Source organism: Perognathus longimembris, chromosome 3, assembly GCF_023159225.1.
Source record: "Perognathus longimembris pacificus isolate PPM17 chromosome 3, ASM2315922v1, whole genome shotgun sequence".
Classification (NCBI taxonomy): domain Eukaryota; kingdom Metazoa; phylum Chordata; class Mammalia; order Rodentia; family Heteromyidae; genus Perognathus; species Perognathus longimembris.
The window spans coordinates 104219257-104236122 of NC_063163.1; the positions used below are offsets into that span (position 1 = coordinate 104219257).

The 16866-nt window shown below is 42.5% G+C and overlaps 1 pseudogene; it reads right to left on the reverse strand.

Moving 5' to 3' along the window:
• Window positions 1-14977: 14977 nt before the first annotated feature.
• LOC125347785 lies at window positions 14978-16284 on the reverse strand (annotated as a pseudogene).
• Between the last annotated feature and the right edge of the window lie 582 nt (window positions 16285-16866).

Below are 16866 nucleotides of genomic sequence, written 5' to 3' on the forward strand. Positions count from 1 at the left end.
TCTCTTCCTTCTCCTCTTGTACTATGGAGCTAAGATGACAGGCCTACACCACAAGTTGATGTTATGTGGTCTTGTAGATAAGATGTGATAGCATCTGGGTGATGAAATGATTGGAATGGAAGGTCTGACCTGACTTGTCTTTTACTCTTGGTTTTAATTTTTTTGTCTCCATTTACATTCTCTCCTTTCCCTCCCCTTTATTTGAAATAAGTGAAATATGTCCAAGAGAGTAAAAAGATGATAGAGAAAGGAAGAGTAAGGCACAAAGGAACAGGGAAAGAGAGAAGAAAAGAGACATTGTGAAAGGAAAATTATCCCAGAAAACCACAGACCATGGACAAAGTCATGTAGAGCAAAAGTTTATTGCCAGCAGGGCCGGCAAGGCCAAGTTCCCGCAGATGAGTAATTGGTGAGGGAACTCTCTCTCAGGGGGTCTTTATACCTTCATGCAACTAGGCGGGAGGTGCTCCACCTGCCCCTCAGGTATCATCAGCCATGGGCGGAGCTTAAGTCTGCCAAAGGGCAGAGCTTAAGTCTGGAGGGGGGCATTCTATAAGCTTACATTCCAGCCAAGGGCGGAGTCACATTGCCAAGGGCAGATCTTATGTCTGGGCCGGGGGCATTCTATAAGCTTACACATTGCAGTGGGTAAAAGTAAAACTTGATATTGCCCTTCAGAGAATAATTCCCTTTCAAAATAATGTAAATATCCCCTAGGATTAAGAAAAATTTGATACTGTAAGAGATTTTCAAGTAGATATTTGATGATGGAGAACTCCATGCAGTATTTGGGCAGAAAAAACTTTATTCAGATGAACTGCTGGCTGGCTGCTAAATCCAAGGCACGTGTTGCAAGCTCTAGAGTCACTTCTGGGCGGTGCCTTCTCTAGGGTAGGGGGTGGGAGGTGTGTCCAGGTGGATTAGGGTATGTCCAAGTGGATTATGTGGATTAGGGTGTCTCCAGATGGCTTTAGGATGTGACCTCAGAGATGGGAGCAGGTAACCACCTTCAGGTGTGCCAGGTACCTAGGTAACTGGATTGAGATTTAAACAGATGGGAGGCGGGGCATCTACATAGAACCCTCCCAGGGGACCTTACAGATATGACACTTTTTTAGAAAAAAATGATCTCTCCCCTATATTTTAGAGGGGAACAGTAAGTGATCCTTCTGCCTGTGTAGGGCTTATAAGCACGAGCCACTATGCCCAACTTTTTATCTCTGAGTTTTGGAATGGTTGATGATATCCCTGAGTGACTCTCAATAACCTTTGTAATTACCCAGCCATAACCTGGTTGTGAACAGGTTTTATTATTTATTTACTTTTGAGTTTCTCTCTCTGTGTATTTGTTGTGGTTGTTTATTGGCTGAGAACTTTATAAATCTTCACATTGAAAAAAAATTAAATATTCCTCTTTCTGTTTCTTTTTTCTTCTTCTTCTCACCTTTAATAAGAAGTGGCCAGGAAAAGCCAAGCATGTTCCTTCAACATTTGGCTTAGCAAACTCCTCTGCTAAATATCCAAATGTATCACTTCCTGTCCCCACTTTCCACAAAACACTAGAAACTAGCTTAATCAAAGTCTTTGCCCCTTTCAGTTCTTTGCTCACCCTGATTGCATTTTCCATGACATGTTCCTCATTGCAGTCCAAGATACCAGCAGAAGTACCTCTAACATTCACAGACCTACCAATATTCTTTTATGATTCTCATAGTGCATTGTGCTGCTATTACAGAATACCTGAGGCTAGCTTATCTTAATGAATACACATGTTCTCTAGTGCTGACATTGTAGGAATGTGTTACATGCCTGGCAGCACAGTTATCTTTAAGTAGTTGTACAAAGGAGCTGCCATTCACTGTAGCAGTTCATGAATTCAGTGCATGTGATCAATGTCACCCCTTTCAACATTCTTACCCACCCCTCCCACCCCATCCTGTCCCTCACTTTTCTTCATTTCAGGTTATATGTTCTTTTTCCTGTTTTCTTTTTTCTTTTTTGCAATTTAACAAAGCAGTTTATGGGTACAATGCATCTTAATCTGGGTCACCACTTCAACATCTTCACCTCCCACCCCTTCCCTTCTACTTCTCAATTCTGTGGTAGACACAATGAATTCTTGCCTGCATTCTTCCTCCTTCCCCCTTCATTCTTTTTCTAAAAATATTTTATTGTAAAGAATGTACAAAGGGGTTACTGTTACATAAGTAAGGTAATGAGTACCTTTATTTTCGAACAGTTACCGCCTTCTTCATTTTCTTCCACTTACCCTCCTCCTTTACTTCCCCCACCTAAGTTGTAAAATTCATTTCCAACACAGTGTCTAGTGAGTATTGCTGTTGCATTGGTTCGCCCATTGTCCCACTGTTTCTGTGGTTCCCCTTTCTTTCCCCAAATCAGATAAACTTATATACAAGACTAAGGGTACCAAAACCAGACACAGTGACCACAGAGACAAAACCAGAGGAGAGAAAAATAAAAGCCAAAAGAAATAACTGTACACTAAAACAAATCACAAGGAAAAAAAAACCCTCTTGTTTCCATATCGCAGAGATCATTTTGATTAGCATAACTTTATGTGGCTAATGGGCTATTGTGATCTTCTGCTAGGACTATCCTAGGCATATACTAATTATTACAAATGAGGGAAACCACGGAGCCTATGTTTCTCTGGGTCTGGTTTACTTCAGTTAATATGATTTTTTCCATGTCTATTTCCTCACAAATAGGGTGATGTCATTCTTTCTGACAGAAGCATAAAATTCCTTTGTATAGATATACCACATTTTCTTGATCCACATTCATCTACTGATGAATAATCAACCCAGATGGATTGGTTCCATATTTTAGCTATGGTAAGTAATGCTGCAGTAAACATAGTTGTGTTGGTGGCTTTAGTGCAAAGCTAGCTTGTGGTCATTTGGGTAAATGCCCAGGAGTGGGACTGCTGGGTTATAGGGGAGCTCTATGTTTAGTCTTTTGAGGAACCTGCATACTGCTTTTCAGAGTGGTTGAACCAGTTTACATTCTTACCAACAGTGTAGTAGCATCCCCTTTTGGCCACATCCATGCCAGCATCTGTTATTATTAGTTTTCTAATTATTATTCTAAGGGGGGTGAGATGGAATCTCAATGTTTTGATTTGCATTTCTTTTATGGCCAGAGATGTTGAAAATTTCTTCAATTCACTTAATTCCTTCTTAACACTGTTGGGCTAGGGATAAAATACAACACATACATTTTTAATTTTGTTTTTGTTTTTTGCTTGAGAGGCAAGCCAGACAAATTCAGACTATAGCAATAATAGATGTAATTGTCTAAATGACAGAAATGCTGGTGGCTCAAGTCTGTAATCCTAGCTAGTGGGGATGCTGAGAGCTAAGGATCACAGGTTAAAGCCAGCCTGGGCAGGAAAGTCCATGAAACTCTTATCTCCTAGTAACCACCAAAAGATGGAAGTGGAGCTAATGGCAGGGCACCTTTTTAAGATAAAAAGCTAAGGAAAAGTTCCAAGTCCTGATTCCAAGACCCCTAGCAGAGGCACGCGCGCACACACACACACACACACACACACACACACACACACACACACACACATCTTCTATGAAGACATTTCTCATCAGAATCATCTCTTCAGCTTACGTCTTTCAGACTTTGCTCATTTCCTGGCTCCATTCTGGCCCACATTTGACCTATATGGTATAGTAGCACCTTCCTCCTGGTGCATTAGTTTCCTAGGGATCCTGTAACAAAGTACCATAGACTTCAACTTCATTCATTTTCTTAGCATTCTGCAAGTCCCACATGGTGTCAAGAGGCTCTGTGTCTTCTGACATCTCTCTCTCTCTCTTGGGCTTTCTCATAGCTGCCTTCTCCCTGGACTCCCTTAAACTTGTTTCCTTAAACTTGTTGACATGGAAGTACTTAGCAGTGAAAAACTACCATGGCCCATGGTTATTCAAGGAATCCAAGGGCAGCGTGGGCGCCCACTGTCCAACAGTTGCCCAGAGAGCCAAGCAGCAACCAGTCTCCACTGAGGTGGCTGCTATTATAATGTTGCCACGTTTTGATGTTAAGGTGACCATGCTGTGTATTGATTTTGGCGAAAGCAAACATCAGAGGCAGTTGGGGACCAGGAAGCAGGTATTCTAGAGAATGGTTCTGAATGTCTCAGTAAACAATGCTGTTTGCCTTACAGGTCTGTCTTTGAGTTTAGAAGTTGGTGTGATTTCCTGTTCATGAATTCAAGCTGCCTGAGAAATAGAAGCTGAAAAGTAGACTTCTCAGGAGTTGAGTAGTTGCTTTTATTCCAGTCTCAACTCCCATTGCTTTTTAAAAATAAGGAACTCTTTCTTTTGAAAAAAATAATTGTATTGTTTATTGGTAATGTGTTGTACAGAGGAGCTAGCATTTCATAAGTTTGGTAATGAATATGTGTGTGTGGGGGTATTGGACAATGTCACCCCTTCTTTTATTTCCCCCAGTTTTCCCTTCCTATTCCTGCCCACAGTTTCATAGGTCAGTTCCCACAGAGTGTTCACTGAACAGCATGACTCCATGCTGTTCACCCTTCCTCCTTCCCTTTCTCTGTCCCACCTGTGCCCACCCTCAAGAAGAAGAAAAAAGTCAAATCAAAAACCAATTACACCACCTCACCACCAACAACAATAAAAAATATTTCAATATCATTTTAATAAGTAGTGTTTTAAACATTCATAGAAGTTACAACTTTTTGTTCCTCTCCTGAGGATATCCTCCTTTATTCTGATTGTGTGTGAATGCCTAGAGTCCTGTATAGGTTATCCTGTCCAGTTATAGTTTAGATTTAGCTGCCAAATCTGAAGGAAAACATGCTGTTTTCCTCTTTAAGCTTGGCTTATCTTGCTTAGCATGATTTGTTCTAGGGCCATCCATTTCCCTTCATAGGACATAATCTTATTCTTTTCTAGTGGGTGTGTAAAATTCCATTGTGTATATACATACATATCACACTTTATTAATCCGCTCATCTGTTGTAGGGCATCCAGGCTGTTTGTATAACTTGCTATTGTGAATAACGCAGCAAGGAACATGAATAATGCACAAGTGTCTTTGCTGTTTCCGACTTATAGTCTGTCCTGGATAGATGCCCAGGAGTGGTATGGCTGGATCATAGGGAAGCTCTACATTCAGGTTTTTGAGTAACCTTCAAATCTCCTTCCAGAGTGGTTGACTAGTTTTCATTCCCATCAACAGTGCAATAGGATTCCCTTTTCCCACATCTCTGCCAGCATTTGTTTTCCTTTGACTTCTTTTTCTTTTTTTTTTGGCCAGTCCTGGGGCTTGGACTCAGGGCCTGAGCACTGTCCCTGGCTTCTTTTCGCTCAAGGCTAGCACTCTGCCACTTGAGCCACAGCGTCACTTCTGGCCATTTTCTGTATATGTGGTGCTGGGGAATTGAACCCAGGGCCTCATGTATATGAGGCAAGCACTCTTGCCACTAGGCCATATTCCCAGCCCTCCTTTGACTTCTTGATGGTAGCTAGTCTAACAGTGGTGAGACGGAATCTCAAAGTTGTTTGGATTTGTATTTCCTTTCTGGCCAGGACTGTTTCTATTTGCCATTCATAGTTCTTCTAAGAAGTATCTCTTAAGTGCCTTTGCCCACTGACTGATTGGCTTATTAGTTTTTTTGGGGGGGGTGGGGGGTTGTTCATTTTTGAGATCCTTATTTATTTTGGCTATTAGGCCTTTGTTGGATATATTACTGGTAACATTTTCTCTAATTTAGTAACTATCTCCTTTGATGTGCAGCAAGTTTTTATTTTAATGTAATCCTGTTTGTTAAGTCTCTAAGCTATTTACTGTGCCCCTGGGACTCTTCAAAACATTTCTACCTCTTCCTAAAAAGAGTTGAGTACTTTTGAAGGGATTTTTCACATTGCCAAGGAAATAGTTCTTGGTGCTGAAGATGGGAGATGAATTTGTGACTCATCTTCTGGTTCTGGGAGATGAAATGAAGTTCCTTGTCAAGGAAGAATTGTGGTGTGGCCCAGTGGCCCAGCACAGGGGAAGAGAAAGAAGGTTTATCAAGAGCAGGTAAGAAGCCCCTGAGTCCAGTGTAAATCTCTGCCTGTGAGAACCCAGGGAAAAAGAAGGACTCTCCTTGAGCCCAGATCCTTTGAGGAAATTGGAATTCTGTACCTCAGATATTCTGTTGACAGAGATTCCAAGTTCAGGGAAGGAATGATGTGAGCAAAGGGAGTGATAACTAATTGGATGGTCTTTTCTTTCACAAAAGCAAAATTTTGCTTTGTTATCTTTTCTGAATAACCAGATCTGAGGCTCATCTTTACTTGGTTGTGGTTGGCTCATCTTTCTTAGTAGAAAGATGATGCCCATTTCCTTCCTGTTTTATTGTCCATCTGTGGATCTCCTGTTTGTAATGGAGCACTCGGAAGAGCCCTACTGATTCGGACTTGGGAACTTTCTGCTTTTTCTCTTGGCAGGAGTGTTATAGGTACAGTCAACCCCAGAAAGCATTCATTTTTTGCATGCATGGCTTCAATTGTGTGGTGGGGCCCAGAAGAACATGTTTGTCAAGAAAAACTCCTTTGACAAGGCTTGAGAGCAGTAGTTAATAAGATATTAAAACAAATTTATGTGCAGAAATATGTGTGTATACATTCTTGGGATAGTTAATTATGTGGTTTAGCAGAAGGTATTGTATGTCTGCGAATTCAAACAGATGAACAGAAATGATTCTTTTTTTTTTTTTTTTTTTTTTGGCCAGTCCTGGGCCTTGAACTCAGGGCCTGAGCACTGTCCCTGGCTTCCTTTTGCTCAAGGCTAGCACTCTGCCACTTGAGCCACAGCGCCACTTCTGGCCGTTTTCTGTATATGTGGTGCTGGGGAATTGAACCCAGGGCCTCATGTATACGAGGCAAGCTCTCTTGCCACTAGGCCATATCCCCAGCCCCCAGAAATGATTCTGAGTTGTTCTTAAACCCTATAGTCTATGAAACCATTGGATTTGTAGTACAGCATCACATCACTGCCAGTGTGTGGGACTCTCCAGTGGCAGAGATGCTGGCCACTAGAGGGCAATATGCACCTGACTCAGCCAGGTGAAACTCAGTAAGTCAAGGAGCACTGGCCTTTACAGCAGGTCCGGGGACCTAGTTCCTCAGTGGAGGCCTTGCTAGACTTCTGGGTTTTGTATTTTCTGATGTTTTCAGTTCAGGCTGCTGCTGCGAGGCTACTTAGGCAGTTGGGTAGGCAGAGATCTGTGAATTCCTCAAACATTCCCACTTTCTTCCACCAGATGCCACTAGCACGTAGGTAAGTGAGAGAAACAGCTTTGTTTGGCTTTGTTCCAGAATACATTACAGAAAATGTCTTAGAAATATAAATGACACTTTTTCCCCCTGCCACTGCTAGGGATTGAACCCAAGACCTTGCGTAAGTGGGGCAAATAGTCTACCACTGTGTTACACCCATAGCTCCTAACATAAATTTGCTTTTGAACTGAGTGAAGAAAGCTAGTGCATACCTGTAATCCTAGCAATTTTGAGTGATGAGACCACAGGATTGGGATTTGAAACTTTGGGAATTTGGCTCTGGGCTTTTCCTGAGCTTATACTGAAGGAAAGGCTGCTACAGTTACTGAATTCTCCATATCCTTGCAGTGACAACAGACCAGTACCTTAAGAGTTTCGTATCCTTTGTGCTTTGCTGGGTGATATGGTCAGCAATTGGGAGAGCACAGCCAGAATAAGATATAATCTGTTTGTCAATTGGCATTCAGAGCTGGTGATTTTTCTCAGGAATCCAAATTATTTGTATTTGTCCGCTATTTCCCTTTCACCATGATAAAACACTCATTTTTCATGTTTCAAGCTGGATAAGCAGTTTTTGGTACTCTATTTTACATAATGATCAGACCTTCTGACATGTTTGGTGGTTTGCCTTAGCATTACAACATCTGGGTCCTGTTAGGAGTAGGATGTAAATACCAGGCTTGTGGGCCTACATCTCAGACTCCTTCCACTGTATTTTGGCCCTGCTACTGACTGGGTTTGTAGATTTAGAGAGTTTCCTCATCTCATGTAAAAGGGGTAAAATACGGTTTACTCCAGTGTAAATAGGAATAAAAAGAGTATTCTGAAGCTTAAGGTGTTCTATGCAAATATAAGTAATATCCAGAGTCCATGTTAGGGACTGATGAGCCTTAGGCACAGAGAGCAGAAGTATAGCAGCGGAGGCTTCCTGGGGGTGGTGACACATGGGGCCCCTGCTTGCAGTGCTGAGCTCCACCTCAGGGTCTGATCAGGCTCTCGGCCTCTGCCCTGAACTAGGCAGTTGTGGCCATTGTTGCAGTCAAAGGACAGGCTGCAGTGGCCACTGGGCAGTGAGTCAGTCACCTTGCCCAACTGGGAAGCCTGTTCAGGTCATTCAATTTCCCATTCCTCTGGAAACTCCCTCACAACCAGGAAACTTCCTTGTTGGAATGCAAAGGGAAACTCCTGTCCTTGTCACCTCAATTTTCCAAATTGGTTGATTAACTGATAGACTTTTTCAGCTGTTGTTTACCTTTGAAACCCAGTTTGTAAAAATGTAGGGCTGGGAATATGGCCTAGTGGTAGGGGGCATGCCCTGTATACACAAAGCCCTGGGTTTGATTCCTCAGCACCACATATATAGAAAAAGGCCGGAAGTGGCGCTCTGGCTCAAGTGGTACAGTGCTAGCCTTGAGCAAAAAGAAGCCAGGGACAGTGCTCAAGGCCTGGGTTAGCCCCAGGACTGGAAAAAAAAGTGTAGTATGTACACATAATCTTCTACAATATTAGAGAGTCATGATGAAAATTAAAATATAAAATTCTTTCCCTCCCTCATTTCCCTTTACCAGAGTAGTCATGTGGCATTTATCCTTACAGTCTTTTCTCACAGCATTTTCATGCATATACACAGTTCAAGGGAAACAAACTACCAGAGTCTATATGTTGTTCTGCATTTTACTGTATTTTCACATTTAAATTTATTTATTTATTGTGTCAGTTATTGTGCCAGTCTGGGCGCTATCCCTGAACTTTTGTGCACCATGCTAGTGATCTACTCCTTGATTCAAAGCTGCATTTCAGCAGTTAATTAGAAATCAAAGTCTCATGGACTCTCCTGTGCAGGCTGGTTGTGAACTCCAATCCTCAGATCTCAAGTCTCCTGAGTAGCTAGGATTTCAGATGTGATCCACCAGTGCCCGGCAACTTTATTTATTACAAAGAAATGTTTTGAGCATCTTTGGTGATACCCAGCTATTGACCAGGTCTTATTAAAATAGTAATTCGTGGAAAGGATTCCGTGGAACATGTGTTTCCACTGCTGCCACTGCCACCATAATATAATGCTCCCAGTGCACGTGTGTGAGCACGTGTGCATCTTCTTGAAGCAGACTTGGCTAGGGTGAGTTAGGAAAGTGCTCACACAGAAAGTTTTGATACTCCAGGTGTGGCAGCCCAAAGGGCCTTTCAGCTTCCATTCCCATCAGCAAGTCCTCTGCTTCTTTCCAGATCTCGACCAACATGGCTGCTTCTAATGGAGAAATCCTTTCCTTGGGTTCCTGCCTTCTTGGAGGAAAGGGCATTCCTCTCCAATTTTCATCTTTTGATCCTGAGTGAGCTTGAGCCTCCATTTATATTCAGGCTGACATGTGCTGTTTAGTGGTAAGTCAAGCTTTGTTAGTCTGTGAGAGAAGGAGATATTTGGCATTTTCATTTTATTGAGAGGTCTGTTCTATCTATATAGCCCTATGTATATATGAAAGTATGTGTTTTCCAATCTCCTATTTTTTTAAAAAAATTCCTTTATTGTCAAAGTGAAGTACAGAGGGGTTACAGTTTCATATGTAAGGCAGTGAGTACATTCCTTGTTCAACTTGCTATCTCCTCCCTCATATTTTCCCCCTGTCCCCTCCTCCCTCCTTCCCTCCCCTCTCCCATGATTTGTGCAGTTGGTTTACACCAAATGGTTTTGTAAGTTCCAATCTCATGTTTTAACCTAGTGTTTGGAACCCTTTGCTCTAAGTTAATTATAATTTTATCTGATTAGAGCCATCAGCATTTTCTTCTATGGCTTCCACATTCTGGGCCTGTTGCCTTCCTTACCTAATGCAGTTATGAAGACATTAACCTTTATTTTCCTAAAATTGTGAGTGCAGGAAACAGTAGAACGTGTTCATTTGTAACAGCTCTATAAGCAACATGAAAGTTGATTTTCCAAAGTCATAAACTGGGTTTTCCTTTTTTTCCCTAACAACTCTAAATGCCACAATAACCACAAAGCAAACCACATATCCACCTAGGTACGTTTGATTGCCTGTGTGTTTTCCTTAGCCTTAGGGTAAAGAGCGTTGCTGTAGAGAATCTGCATGGACAAGTTATATAGGAAAAGCTCAGTTGTCTGGGATGAAGTCATACCTGACAAGGTACAGCTTAAAAGAAAATAATTACTTAGATTTCCATATCACCAAAGATGAAATGATGAATTTTCCCCCACTCTCTCAAAGTCTCTTTCTCACATAGACAAAGCCTACCGAGTGGCATCTCCACTCCCTAAATAGAGCCAGAGAGAGCTGGGTGGGGCTGGAAGTAGTGATGGTGTGATTCCCTGTCCAGCTCAGGCCAGCTCTAGCCTCTTTATTGGTAGGCTAAGATGTTGTAAGCATTTTTTAGAAGAAATTAAAGCCACAAGACAACATTCTCTCAAGGAAATTCTGCCAGTGGACATGGTTAAGCACGCTTTAACTGGCCACGTGGAGGTTGGTGAGGGCCTGGTTTCTTTGGAATTCTCCTGCGCATGGAAAAAGCCTATGCCTTTCCTTAGCAACCTACCAGTTGTGCCTCTTACTGTTTATTCAGAAAGGAGACTGGATTTACGTAAGATGTTATTACATATAAATTACCGGGCTGCAGACATGGGTCAATAGTACAGCATATATCCAGCACATGCAAGGCTCTGGGTTCCATCCTCAGCACCAGAAAAAATAAACAATTTACTGTATTACAGATAAATAAAAATCCTATTACCAGCCAACAATCAGAATAGAGAAAGCCTAAGAATGATCAATGCACTGATTACTGCCAAACCTTTGCAGAACATCTCTAAGATGCTGAGCTTTTGCTCCTGTTTCTTTCTTTCTCTTCCCTACCTCCACCCCTCATTGGCTCCCACTCTCTTGCTCTCTCTTCTTGGACCCCATTAGTTTCAGAGCTGGACTTCTCAATTGGTTGCTTTTGTGTTAGTGTCTCCTGGCTGACCTCTCTTATCTCTGGAAAAACCAGAAAGTACCTGGAGAATGTGACCTGTTTCTACAACATTTCCCTGCTGCTGTTCCCCCTCAGTGAACCTGCGGACACGTGTGTGTGTGTGGGGGGGGGGGGAAGGTGCCTGTGCACCTTCTTTGTTAACTCTTGAGAGCTCTGCACGTTTACCATGGGTAGGTTCTGCCTAGAAGACTCATGCAATCTAGAGGCACAGAATCTGAATCTGGGACAGTGTCAAGTACAAGGTCATGCCTTTGAAAGCAGCCTGGTATGATGGTTGCTCTTTAAAAAACAAAAACAACACACCCTTCAATCTCTTAATTTCATGATCTAACAAGAGTCATGTAATGGAGAAATGGATCATTTCAACATACTTGCTTCTAATAAATACACTTAACTGATAATAGTTAATAATTTAATGAATAGTCAATAGCAGAGAATCACAACTGGTTAGCAGATTTTACTCTTGAATTCTACTAAATGTTAGTGGAAGAAATGATACCAGTAGTCTAAAATTGTTTCCAAACAATTAAAGTGGAAAATTAAAGAGGATGATGTATCAAGAGACACCTAAGGGCATTATGAGTGATTTCATGAGGGCTCCTTAGACCCGAACCCCCAGTGTACCAGAGCCCTGGAGGTAACAGGAGAGACATGTTTTGAGACTGTTCTCACTTCTTACCCTGAGTAGGTGATGGCTGGTGGGTTTTCTGGTCTTTGATTCCATAGTTGCTTTGTTGCTATAGGGCGAGTGGCCCGCTCAGATCACAGTTCCACTCTCTGTGATTCACCAGCCAAGAAAAGGCAAGAAAATGGTCACAGCCCTCATCGTCAAAGGCAGCCTTAGAGCCAGTTGAGTGCTGTGGGAGAGGAGGAGCCCACTTGGGAGTGGGACTGGGAAAGGTGTGTCAGTCCACATCACAGAACAAGTGTGTGTTTCTGGGGCCCTATATGATGGTTACCCTTTGTTCCATCTGACACATTTGAAGACCTTTCTCAGTGCAGTGATTAAGGCACAGAACTCCATGCTTGCTCTAGGCATACTTCGTAGAATGGAGAGAGAACAATAGTAATAAAGTGGTAGGAAACAAAGAAGGGACATGGTGTGAGGCAGGCCTCGTGTGTGGGGAGGGGAGGAAGAATCTTACCTTTTATGTTTAAGTTCTGAACTCAGGACAGTCAGTTTGTAAGATAGCAGCTTCCTGTGATCCTAAATCAGGGAGAAAGTGTTTAATGATGACAGTCCTAAGGCAGTGTGTGACAAGGCTGTTTGGACTGTGTTGATTTTAAAAATTTTAAAATTGTTATCATAAAAATGATGCACAGAGGGGTTACAGTTACATGTTACATATAGTTGCATACAGTTACAGAAGTGATATGTCAGGTAAAGAGTATATTTCTTTTTGGACAATATTATCCCTTCCCTCTGTTTTTGATTTTTTTTAAGAGATAGGGTCTCACTGTGTGACCTTGCTTCCTGACCTCATGTCATCTTCGTGCCTCAGCTTCATGAGTAGCTAGACTTACAGTGTCACATGCTGAGCTCAGAGGCTTCTTGCAGTGGCCTATAACTTCTCTGAGTTCTCTCTTCTTCCTGCTGATCCAGGTATATCATTCAGGATATTTTATCGAATGCCATGTAGGCTTCTGCCGTGGGAACCATCGAAGCTGGAAGATAGGTGATCTCTGTGCCACTCTCCATTTTAATCCAGAATGGTAGAATTTTCATGGGCACCAGAACTCTTCTCTTTGTGGTCCTCCAGTGCCTGGTTTAAAGTCAGGCCTGAAAGACTCTCCTGTGAGCTGTCCAGACTTACTCCTATTTTCTGTCCTCCTGCAGCCTCAATGGGCTCACAACCATGCCACAGGCACTAAGCTCATTGCTGGCAACAAGCCCGTTAGTTTCCTCACTGGCCAGCAGTTGCAGCCGCTTCAGCAGCAAGGCCAGGCTACTCAGGTAAGGTCCCAGCGGGCAGACTCTTGGCCACAGCAGGCTGCTCTACCTCCTTTGTAATTCTTACCTCTGAGCCCAGTAACAGCCAGACTTAGCCCTTCTCTGTTTGCAAACAGGTGCACGTCCAGACAGTTCCCGCCTCCCATCTCCAGCAAGGTACAGCTTCTGGGTCCCCCAAAGCTGTCTCCACCGTTGTTGTGACCACAGCTTCATCTCCTAAACAGGCACTGGAACAGCAGTGACTGAAGAAGTGGTATCCATGAGAGTCCAGGCCTGATCTGTCCTAGTGGAAAGGACAGGAGCAAGGAGGTTGCATAATTCCTCTGAGCTTGTCTGTGTATGGCCTTGGTTCTGTTGCCAAACTCAAGCCCTGAGGGTCCTCTCCAGAGTTCCCAGGTCTGCTCTGTACCAGACTAGAAAAACACTCATGGGAAGCCAGTTAGGTGATACAAGTCAGAGTTTTCTCTTGAGAGTGAATACCCAGGAAAAGTGTACCAAGTGATAATGGGCAGGCAGTTTTATAAGCCCTGTTCTAGGTGAGGACTGTCTCCTCTATGACTCCCAGTCTGCATGTGATTTTTTTGTAATTCATTTTTTAAGTACATATTGTACATCTTTTATTAACTAGAAACCTGGACTTTAGCCCTCTAAACTGAATACTTACTCTTTTAACCAAAATGTGAGGCTAACAAGCTGGTGCCTGACTTGATCACTACATGGTAATTGAGAAACCATAGGAAACAGGCTCATGTGGTTCCTTGCAGTGGGATTATTTGGCCACTATTCCCAAAGACGAATGTGGGGATCTAGACTGTGTCTGGACCTTTACCTGCCAACACTGTCCTTTGCATACTTCTTCACATGCAAGTCTAGTGCCCATAGAGAAGAAGGGGGATGAAAGTAAAAACACTACATTTTCAGCATGGAATTTGCCACATTTCAGATTGTGACTCCTGTTTTGTTCTAGAGGAGGAGTTGGGAAACAGGCCCTCAAGGGCTTGCCATTTGTTTTTGCCAATAAAGTTTTATTGGAACATGTCCACATGTACTCGTTTAGGTAGTATTTATGCTGCTTTTCAGTTAGAAGGCCGAGTTAACTAGATGATATAGAGACTGCACAGTCACAAATTCAAACTTTATAGCCCTTGAAGAAACAGTTTGTTGATCCTGCTCCAGTGGAGAAATGAAGGAAGGAGCTAGAAGTCACAGGGCCAGGAACTACCTGGCAGTACCAGCTTTAGAACAGGTCTGTCTAGATTTGAAGTCACTGCTTCACCCTTTTCAGCAACTATTAACAGACAGAGCTCAGAATGGTATTTTTAAATGTACTATGTACATAAAGCACTAAAAAATTACCAGTCACCTTAAGTGTGGACTTATTCTACCTGGTTTTGACCCACTGTGACTTCTAAAAATCCCCATGCATGCATTGCACAGATCAGTTGATGGGAACTCGGAAGGTCCTTCATTGTCTGTTTTGGGGGGTGTTTTGTTTTGCTTTAATTAATTATTTTAAAAATTATCTTTCAGTAATTGTAGAAAGGAGGTGCCGTATAACAAAGCAGTTTATGAATACCATGCATCTTGATCCGTGTCATCCCACCAACATTCCCCCTCATCCCATTCGATCCACCATTTTCCTTATTTTTCTGTTGTGGTACGTACAATAAACTCCCTTTTTTTGTAGTCAGGTGTTCTTTTATTGAAGTAGCTCTTCCTGTGCTTCTTAACTAGAAGGGCATTCCATGGCACCACTGTTGATGTCATGAGGGTGGTGGCCATCAACATTACACCCCACAGACTGGGCTGTGCCCAGGATCTCCTAAATAGTGCCAGAAAGTTCTCTGGCTAAAGATAGGGGCCACATCTTCCAGGCAATGCTGACAATTCATCAAAAGAGAGGTTTCCACTCTGTTTAATGTTATTCTGTTTGTTTCTGTCTCTCTCTCTCTTTTTTTTTTGCCAGTCCTGGGCCTTGGACTCAGGGCCTAAGCACTGTCCCTGGCTTCCTTTTGCTCAAGGCTAGCACTCTGCCACAGCGCCACTTCTGGCCGTTTTACTGTATATGTGGTGCTGGGGAATCGAACCCAGGGCCTCATGTATACGAGGCAAGCTCTCTTGCCACTAGGCCATATCCCCGGCCCCTGTTTCTGTCTCTTGGTGGCTCCTTTAGGGTTTTGATGATCAGGGCAGAGGCAGAAGGTACTACCTCTATCTGGGCCTGTCTATTCTGAATGGTCAGCTTCACTGTAATCCTCAGACCCTTCCAGTCACCCGTTGCTTTGGCGATGTCATCACCAACTTTTTTTTGGAGACAGATCCAGGGGGCTGATCTTGGGGGCCTGGGCGGACGCCACCTTTGCACCTCAGATACACGACTTTGATTTTGTTGGGATTGAACTGAGGTGGCTGGTGATAGATGAACCCGGATTCGGGACCACGGAAGAAAGTTGCACCTTTGCCTCCTCAGAGCCAAAAGACGAAAAAGCTACAAGAACTCTTGACAGCATTCCCTTGGTCCTTCCGGCTACGTTCATCTTCCCCTCCCCTGGGCCCACTCTCACTCTCGCAGGTACCCATTTCCTGGTGTTGATTTTGTGGGGCTTTGACCTAGTCTTTCTAAAAAGATTATACTATTTGAGCTCTCCATCCTCTCTCTACTGTGTTTCAGTTAATTCATTTGTAACCACTTTCATACCACCCAGTGTGTGTATTTATAGAATTATAGGCATATTCTAGCTACCACAGATGAGGGGAAGTGTTTCTCTGAATCTGGCTTACTTCACTTAATATACTTTTTTTCCCCTAAGCCTTTCCATTTCCTCATGAATGGTACAATAGCATTCTTTCTAAAAGATGAGTAAAATTCCATTATGTATTTATTCCACATTTTCTTGATGCCTTTGTCCATTGAGGGGCATCTGGGTGATTCCATATCTTGACTATCTTATCTATTAGATAAATGCACAGGAATGGGATTACTGCATCATAGGGTACTTCTCTTAGTTCTTTAGTTTGGTGAGGAACCTCCATACTGGCTTCCAGAGTGAGAGTTTGAACAAGCTTTCAATGTTGTTTGTTTTCTTGACAGCCATTCTAACTGGGGTAAGGTGAAGTCTCAGTGTTGTTTGATTTGCATTTCCTTTATAACCAGCAACGTTGTACATTTCTGCAAGTATCTACTGGCCATTTTTACTTCTTCTGAGAAGTCTCTCTTTTAGTCATTAATCCATTTAGTAATTGGGTTGTTGTTTCTTTGAGAGTTTGATTTTTGAGGTTTTAATTTTTGGAGCTCTAAATATATTCTGGATATCAGGCACTTGTTTGACATATAGCTGGTAAAAACTTCTTCCATTCTGTGAGCTTCGTATTTAGCTTGTTAAGTGTGTCCTTTGCAATGCAGAAACTTGTATTCAGTTTGATGTAATCCCATGTCTCAGTTATTTGACTTGTTTCTGGATTTTTACTCAGAAAGTTTTGACTTGTGTCCAGGAACCCTAATGTTTCCCCTGCCGCTTTCTGTAAAAGTTGCATGGCTTCTTGTCTTACATTGAGGTCTTTGACCCATCTTGAATAGATGCTGATACCAGTGCTTTTTTTTTTTTTCTTTAAATT